Below are 7,309 nucleotides of genomic sequence, written 5' to 3' on the forward strand. Positions count from 1 at the left end.
CCAATAGTTGATGTCTTCAAAAATCGGAGCACCAATGGCAGCAATTTGAAGAAAAATTGACACCTCAAATCTTCCAACAAAAGGAAATTTATTGTCACGACCCCGCCCCCGACCCCCATTCCGTACTCAATGGAGGATGACCGGGTGCGAGTTCGTGATCTCGATGTAGCATACGTCACTCAGATCGGAGGGAACCCAACACTTTAATAATGCGGTAAACGGAGCAAACCATGGAAAATAACTAGATCAATAATTCCAGTTACAAGAGAATAATTAAAATTCGGGGAAACATTATCAAATGGGCATTACATAAAGTTCTACCAAAATATTAAACTTGAGTCTGGGGGACCAGAGCCCAACTGTTACATTTTCCCAAACTAAACAAAATTCAGGGCTAAATTGATTGCCCAAGTACATACAAGATTTGGATTTCCCCTCAAGCAAAAGGACTTCATCTCCCAACTACAAAACACGAACTTCTACCCCTCGACCTGGCGTTATCAATCTATATGAGGTGACATGCAGGGGGATGAGCTAAAAAGCCCAGTAAGTAGATCTAAGTGCTATGTATCATTTATGAGTCTATCCATACATCATGAGCAATTCTTCCAATTATAAGAGGTCATCGAGCAACAATCATGTATATCAGAAATCAGATAAATGTATCAATTACAGGCATCATATTAAATTGTCAGATATCATTCAATCATTACAATCGTCAGCATACACAATCACTATTCAAATATAATCCACTTACTCCTTAGTTCACCTACTCCCAAAGTAGAGGCCATATCCATCAGGCTAAGCCAATCTCATTGCTTAAGACCTCTACCATACCTTAAGAGGGAGGGCAACGACAAGTGGGGAAATCCACTTTGTAATGCCCTCATACTCACGCACACTGTCTCCAACGTGCATTGGGGTTGTTGATAGGCACTTACCTTGCAAGGCATCACTCACTAGTTTCATCATAAAAATTTCGGGGGGTGAGACCCTCCCATTCATTTTCATCTAACCCCATCCTATCATTCAGCGAGTTAGGGAACATTGCTGGCATCACTTTTCTCAGAATAGTAGTCTCCACTACCGATGGGTGTCCCATTGCGTAGCGGGCAGTACACAGTATCATATCAGAACAATACCCACTACCAATGGGTGTCCCATTGCGTAGTGGTCGTTATCACTGCACCGTAACATTCTCAAGCATTACTTTCATGCATACTAAATTAGTGCCTTATGACAGATAATTCAATTTTCATCATGCAGAGTTTGAGTCTTACTCAGAGCTATCTGATAGTCACATAACACTATGATATTTGGCATGACACATCCATCATATGAGAGCTTCACATGGTATTTACGCTTAGCAATCAACACTAATATTATGGCACTTATCATGTAACATTCGTCATGGAATTATCACATTAGTATTGCACTTACCAAATTTCACAAAATGTATAACTGCATAGCATCATTTACATAATAATATGGCATTCACATGAAAATATCATATAATACTCACATTTATCACATATCATAAGATGTTACATAGCTACTTGAATAGCTTAGTGAGTAATTCCGAGAAAAGGGGCAGAAGACGAGCGTAATACTAATTTTGTGAAATGCAACAGTGACATACTCTTCTTGGGGGCGTAATTCCCCAATCTAGGGAGAATTTCAAAATACTTTAAACATGCAACATTAAGTTCATGCCCAGGCTTTAAAATGGAGGTGATTTGAATGAATTTGAACGACTTCTAATAGGTCAAAAGCTTGGCTCAAAACGATTGAAAGTTGCTGGAAATTTCCTACAATTGTGGGTAGTGACGTACTTATGCATTTCGGGGCATAACTCTCAATTTATGGGAAATTTCAAAATTATCAAAACATGTAACTTCAAGCTTATTCACTGATCTTTTGAATGGTGACAGCATGAAGACGTTTGAACACCATTTGATAGGCCAAAAGTGCGGCACAAAAAGAGTCACAGTTGCTGGAACTTACCATGACTGTGGGCAGTGACATGCCCTAATATTTTGGGGCATATCTTTTGATCCATACAAAATTTTAACACAGTATAAAAAACAAACGTAAAATAGACACACATATCTTTCATTCAAGACTAATTTGGACCCATTTGGGCACTGTTTGATCATCTAGAAGCTCAAGGCAAAGACCCTCACAGTTGCTGGAAAATCCCTTTATCCCACGTCTTAACATGCTATCCAAATGATATACACCCCTTCACGTGCTAAAATAAAACCCAGCACAAGCCTCATTCATGTCAAGCCATTTAAGCAAATTTTACAAGGAAACTACTCTATAAATTTATCAAGTTCATTACTTAATGCTCAATCACTTATTCAAGGCTCTTTTTATTCATTCATATTTATACACCTCATTCTATCATCCTTCTCTTGATAGCAACTTAAATTTAGATCCAATGAAGTGAAATGATGCACGACACTAAGCCCACTTACTTGGTGTTCACAGTGTTTTTAAATCTCCCACTCGCGAGCCACCTCGAGCTCTAAGCATGGCTTCTCCAAAGCAGCAGTTAACTCCCACTGGTTCTAGAGAAAGGAAGTGCAAAGGAAAAGTGAGGGGAACCATGGTTAAAAGGGGAGGGGAGTAGGCTTAAGTATCCAGGGTAGGTGGAGGTCATTGTAGCTGACGTGTACGGCTCTGACAGGTGTGGCGCTGACACGTAGGACACTGACAAGTGCGGTGCTGACAGTGGTCATATCTTCCCTCTTCTCTTACAGCGTTAACTCTTCTCAGCTTTCACGCGTGGCGATACCCCAGTCACGTGCAACGATGCCTTTCGCACGCGGCGTTGCTCTTCCTTCTCTCTCTTCACAGTCGGTGTTAGCCTTCTTCCACAAACGGTGATGCTCATCCCTATCTTTATGCGTGGAGCTGACTTTTCACGCACGGCGTTGACTTTTCAAGCGCGACGATGATTCTGTCTCTCCTCTTCACTTCACGGACGATGTTGGGTCACAGACGGTGCTAAGCTCTTATACACGTGCGACGATGCTCCAAACAGCGCTAGGCCTCTGTTTCACCCACCATCGCTGTGCATATCTCTGGACTGGGAGAAAATTGTGATCCTTACATTTATTAACGCTTAACTTTTAAAAAATTTACCATTTTTCAAAGGAAGATACTACAAAACGCCTATAGGCGAAAATGAATAGTGATTTTGCTTACCCTCATCACTGCCCAAAGTTCATCGTACGGTCAAGATTGTTTGGTAGTATTTCATTTTTCATTTTTTTTCTACAAATCAAAATGATCTAAAATTTGGAGTGTACGTTCATAAAAAATAGACGAATCTACTAAAAATATCAAAATAATATTTTACATGAATAAATTTACCAAAATACCTCTAAAAATTTTCAGTGGTATTTTGGTCAATCAATTTGTTTTTATATCATTCTGATTTGTAGAAAAAAAAAAATGAAAAATGAACTACTACCGAACAATCGTGACCATGTGATGAGCTTTGGACAGTAATGAGGGTAGCCGAAATCACTGTTCATTTTGCCTATAGGCGTTGGGAAGACTTTTCCTTTTTCAAATATTCAGTAGTCATGTGTATTTTGATAGGCAGCTTGATATTAAGTTAAAGGAAAAAGTTTATATAAGGTTCCAGAATTACGGATGCATCTAAAATATGTATCCAAAAATGTTGTTTTAATGTTGAAAAACCCTCGAATTGATCATTCGACCTCAAGATATATAAATATGAAAAAAAAAATATTTTGAGCCTTAAAAATAGTACATCTTGCAAGACATTATCCAGATTGTCCATTTTCAAGATTTTCATATGTTTATAGATCTATTTGATTTTAACTATTTTAGGAATTTGAAATTTTATAATTAGATATAAAAATAGATTTTTAGATAATCCTAAAAATTTATTACATTAAAATTATATGTTATGATAAAATTTGGTGGTGCTCCTTAATTGGATTGTTTAAGGTTGCAATGTTATAGAAACCACACCCTAAGTTAAATAGAAGAAAGGAGCACTTCTAAAATTTGCTGAAAGATGTCGTTTTGTTATCTGAAAACTTATGATGCCTTGAAAATCTATTTTTAAATTTTAAAATTTAAAAAATTGTGTAGATCTGCAGATCAATAAATATTTGAAAATCTTGAAAATAGACGGTCGAGATAACTTGTTATAAAATGTCCATTTTTTTGGACTTGAAAATCTTTTTTTTTAATTTTATCCATGCCCATACATCTCGAGATTGAGATGATCAATTGGAGGGTTCTCCAATACCAGAACAATCTATTCTAGATTTTTGAGGTGCACCTCACTTCAATACTATAAGGTTGGAACCTTGTATAAAATTTTTTCTAACTTAGGATATATTTAAAGGGTTTTGTCAGCAAGGGTGGCAACGGGGTCTGCCAGGGCCATATCTTGTCCTGGTAGGGCCGGCTCAAGCCGGGCCCTAGCCTTATTAGGTTCGAACCAAGCCGACTGGGTCACAAACAAAATGAACAAAAGAAAAAAAAGAAGGCTAGGCCGCCTGGGACAAGGCCGACGCTATCCCTTGCTTGGCCCTCAGGTCACATTTTGTGGCCCAAGCCTACTTGTTGAGGGCTTTGCCACATGGCACATTGCTAGCCCTATTTGTCGGGTATTCATATATATGGAATATTTCTTTAATATACTTAGCGCTTCTTAGATACTCATTACCCTTACTTTTTAATACAAAAATTTTTAAGCAATAGTGATTTTTGCTATTAAAAGAGATAGAGTAGATCTTCTTATAAGAAACTAGTGGCATTTAAAAAAACAATTAATGTTTTAGACGAGTAATATCACATTTTAGGTGCATGATGTTATTATCCACAATGGTTAATAGATTTTTTATTTTTATGGTATCAAGCAGTGTTTAAAAAAATGCCGACTCACCCGGTTCGACTCGAGAATCGCCATGGACGGATCGAATCGGCGAAAAAAACGAGAATCGTCCTATTCTAAAGAGAACCGGACGATTCTGCACAGTGACTCGCCGATTCACTGTACGGAATCGACGAGTCCCGTACGATGAATCGGCGAGTTCCGTACGAGATTTTTTTTTTATTTTTATTTTTTTATTTTTATTTTGATTTTTTTATTATTTTGATTTTTATTTTTTTTGTAATCCATGATAGATTTTTTTGTAATGCTTGGTCGATTTTTTCGTAATCCATGATCGAATAGTTTTTTTTTTTTTTTTGTAATCCATGATCAAATTTTTTGTTTTTTTGTTTTTTTTTGTAACCCATGATAGAATTTTTTGTAATCCATGATCGAATTTTTTGTAATCCATGATCGAAATGTTTGTTTTTTTTTCTTGTAATCCATGATCGAATTTTTTGTTTTTTTTTTTTTTCTGTAGCCCATGATAGAATTTTTTGTAATCCATGATCGAATGTTTTGTAATCCATGATCGAAATGTTTGTTTTTTTTTTGTAATCCATGATCGAAATGCTTGTTTTTTTTTTTGTAATCCATGATTGAATTTTTTGTTTTTTGTTTTTTGTTTTTTTTGTAGCCCATGATAGAGTTTTTTGTAATCCATGATTGAATTTTTTGTAATCCATGATCGAATTGTTTTTTTCTTTTTTTGTAATCCACGATCGAATTTTTTGTTTTTTTTGTTTGTTTTTTTTTGTAATCCATGATCGAATTTTATGTAATCCATGATCGAATTTTATGTAATCCATGATCGAATTTTTTGTAATCCATGATAGAATTTTTTGTAATCCATGATCGAATTTTTTGTAATCCACGATTGAAATGTTTGTTTTTTTTTCTAGTAATCCATGATCGAATTTTTTTTTTTTTTTTTTTTTTGTAACCCATGATAGAATTTTTTGTAATCCATGATTGAATGTTTTGTAATCCATGATCGAATTGTTTTTTTCTCTTTTTGTAATCCACGATGGAATTTTTTGTTTTTTTATGTTTTTTTTTTTTGTAATCCATGATCGAATTTTATGTAATCCATGATCGAATTTTTTGTAATCCATGATCGAATTTTTTGTAATCCATGATCGAATTTTTTGTAATCATGATTGAATTTTTTGAAAATTTATGATTTTTTTTAATCCATGATCGAATTTTTTTTTGTAATCAATGATAGAATTTTTTGAAAATTTGTGCTTTTTTTTTTTAATCCATGATCGAATTTTTTTACTAACCTATGATAGAATTTTTTGGAAATTTGTGATTTTTTTTTTTTAATCCATGATCAATTTTTTTGAAAATTTGTTATTTATTTATTTTTAATCCATATTATTCAAAGAGAAAATGAGAGAGATGATGATTCTGAGGCCACCCTATCCCAGCCATATTATTCACATATCGAGTCCCCACCGCAACAATGTATGGATGAGCACGACAGTGCAGGTGAGCATGAAGGATGGACAAGCTTCGGGGATTTTAGATTGGGAACACAACAAAACACTAACACTCATGGATTTGGGAATAGTCAGACGCCTGCTAATATCGATGATTCGTTTTTAGATCGAATCAATGAATTGTTAAACGAATTCAATCAATGGCACCAGCGTGACCAAGAAGAACAATAATGTCGTCTATCATTTTATTTTTAGATCATATGTTACTAATTTTATGCTTTATTGTAGTCCATGTATGTTGATATACTTATTCCATGATAATTCTATGTTTATCCTTTTGTGTGATGTAAATTAAATGCTGAATGGCGGTTCATGCAGGAAAAGAACATATCAATATTCGCATATTCATTCAAAAACATGAAAATTCTTAATGAAGTACCCTCATTTCTTATTAAATTCCTAAAAAACAATATTTATAATGAATTTTAATAATTTTTTCGGATTTTTTTAAGCTTTATTCTGACCGATTCACCCGATTCTCGATTCGGATCGCTGATTCGCCGATCCGAATCGGTTTTTTGGGTGCTCGATCCGGGTCACCGATCCGTTTTTTAAACCATTGGTATCAAGCAATGGTTTAAAAAACGGATCGGTGACCCGGATCGGGCTTCCAAAAAACCTATCCGGATCGGCGATCCGGATCGGGAATCGGGTGAATCGGTCAGAATAAAGCTTAAAAAAAATTCGAAAAAATTATTAAAATTCATTATAAATATTGTTTTTTAGGAATTCAATAAAAAATGAGGGTACTCCATTAAGAATTTTCATGTTTTTGAATGAATATGCGAATATTGATATGTTCTTTCCCTGCATGAACCGCTATTCAATATTTAATTTACAGTATTTCGTGCTCATCCCTACACTGTTGCTATTGGGACTC

The sequence above is a fragment of the Amborella trichopoda genome, chromosome 2 (genome assembly GCF_054954075.1).
Source record: "Amborella trichopoda isolate Santa Cruz 75 chromosome 2, AtrichopodaSantaCruz75HAP2 v2.0, whole genome shotgun sequence".
Lineage (NCBI taxonomy): Eukaryota > Viridiplantae > Streptophyta > Magnoliopsida > Amborellales > Amborellaceae > Amborella > Amborella trichopoda.